Genomic DNA, 2603 nt, shown 5'->3' on the forward strand with positions numbered 1-2603 from the left:
TCAACTAAGCTTTTGGGGAAGAAGGCAGAGGGAATCAAGTAGCTTATATGGAGACTCTGCTATGTTTAGAGAACTTCAATAAATATTATCTTATGAATCCTCACAACCACACTATAAAAACAGTATTTTTGAATGCAGTTTATAGATGGGGAGACTAAGATTCAGAGGACTGAGTTCACCTGCTTTATTAGTCACCTATTGCCATGTAGTAAAAAATTCATCTGATACATAGTGACTTAAAACAATTCACATTTGTAATGTCACAGTTACTGTGGGTTAGGAATCTGGGTGCAGCTTAACTGGGTCTTTTATTTCAGGGTCTCTCACAGGCTGCAATCAAGGCATTGGCTGGTCTGTAATCATCTCAAGACTCAACTAAGGAAGGATATAGTCCAAGTCCATGTGGTTGTTGGCAGGACTCAGTTCCTCAAGGGTTGTTGGGCCGAGGGCCTCAGTCTATGGCTATATGTTGGGTGGAGGCTGCCCTCAATTCCTTAACATATGGGCCTCTCCAATGTGGCAGCTTGCTCTGTCAAAACATGCAAGCTGAGATGATAGAATCAAAGAGCAAACCCAAAGTCACAATCTCTTGTAACCTAGTCATGTAAATGACATCTCATCAACTTTGCTACATTTTACTCGTTAGAAGCAAGGCGCTATTTTCAGTCCACACTCAAGGGGAGGGGGTTACACAGGGTTTGAACACCACGGGTTGGGATCATTGGAACTATCTCAGAGGATGCCTGGCACACTTGCACAAGACCCCCGGTCAGTTGGCGTCTGACCCTGTGTTCTTTTCACTCACCGAAGTGGCAATCTGACGGAGCTAGCTCACTTTGATGAAGAGGAACAAATTTGTAGTTTTTCTAGATGCCCCTATCAAGGTGCTATTTCAATGGGATGTAAGATTGGGACTTAATGATAGTAATAATAGGACCAGGTTCTGGACAACTCTGGCGTACATAGACATGAGCTGAAATTTCCTGTGGTGTGAACCCTGGAGTTGGGGTGGAGGGGCAGGGCTGTGTCCTAGTGCTGGTGAAGGAAAAAAAAGAAAAGCTGTGTGTAGCATGCAGAGCAAAGAGAAGCAGGGGAGACAGTCAGGGATAATTGCAATGGATATTCAAGCCTGTAGTATACTTTAGAATCTACTAAAGTGCTTTTACTTGCTAACACAGTTGATCATCACAGAGAAAATCACTAATTGTATAGGTTCTTAACCAGGTAACTGAATGCATAGTAAGATACTCTAAAATGTTATGGAGGTAGCAACTGCAGAAAGCAACAGGATGATATGACAATCTTGGTTTTAAAGACAAGGAAACTGAAAGCCAGAGAGCTTATCCAAGAAATGATATAATTTAAAAATAAAGCTAGTAAAACTGTGTTCTGATGTGATGACTGAGGCACCTTGCCCTGCGTATAAATGAGTAAGTAAGTGTAAGCAAGCCTTCCTCCCTTTGCCTGGGAACAGAAGAAGTACACTTGGCTAAGTAAGGAGAATGGTGGCAGAGAAGGTGGATGCCTTACTACCAAGAGTATGGATATGTCGCTGATGAAGAGCTTTCTTTAATCCAGAGATGTCCATGGCCTCTGGCTGAACCGAAAGGGATATGAGCAGAGGCCAGGGGCCTGTCCAATCTGACTGTTACTGTGCAGTTCAGTTCACAGCAACTCTTCCCTGTATCCTTTTCTGGGATTCACCCGGGCTGATGTGGTTCACAACACACGTTCATTAGTGCCATACCTGTGTGCATTTAGTGCCATCCCTCTTCCAAGGTCACAGGAAGACTGCGAGGTAAATCTGAGTTTGAACCCAGGTCTCATGATGCCAAACAGTTTGCTCCTTCCTCTACACTGAACAGTTAACTGAGCACTGGGAAAAGGCAGATGCACAATGACCTGAATGTGGAAGTTCAAGAGGAGGCTCAGAGACTAGAAGCAGTGGCCCAGAACAGGCAAGGGAGGAAAGTGCCAAGAGTGTAAAAAAACAAAAACAAAAAAAAAACCAGTGAGCATTCGTTGAGTGCTTTTTTGTATTTTGGACATCCCGCAAAGCATTTTACATGTATTTTCTCATTTAATCCTTTCAACAACCTTGTAAGGTACATTCTGTTATTATTATTGCTATTTTACAGATGAGCAACCCAAGATTCAGGCAGATTAAAAAGTCTTGTTTAAGGTCTAGAACTGCTAAGTCCTGGAGCGGGGATTCAAATCTGCTTATCTTTATCTTCATGAATACATATGCTACTTTTGATCCTGAGTTACCTCTGGAATATCCTCTTCCACCAGAGCTCAACTGAAAGAAAACACCTGGATACCAGCTTATCTGCTTTCCTGCGGGTCTCTTTAATTCATTCTAAAGGCTAATGAAATGTCAACCATAACATCATATTGGTGTCCAGTTGGAATTCGTACCTTAGATAATAAAATGTGGAGCTAAAAAATCTTCTACCTTACAGGTTATATACCTGGGGAGTGGTGGGGAACTTAATTTCCAAAGAAAGAGGTTTTAGCTAAAAGATTTATTAAGCTGGATCTTTCACAGTCCAATGGAAGCTTTATCAGTTGCTTGGCAACTGGTGTTTGAGATGGGGGAA

The sequence above is a fragment of the Crocuta crocuta genome, unplaced genomic scaffold (assembly GCF_008692635.1).
Source record: "Crocuta crocuta isolate KB4526 unplaced genomic scaffold, BGI_CrCroc_1.0 scaffold593, whole genome shotgun sequence".
Taxonomy (NCBI): Eukaryota; Metazoa; Chordata; class Mammalia; order Carnivora; family Hyaenidae; genus Crocuta; species Crocuta crocuta.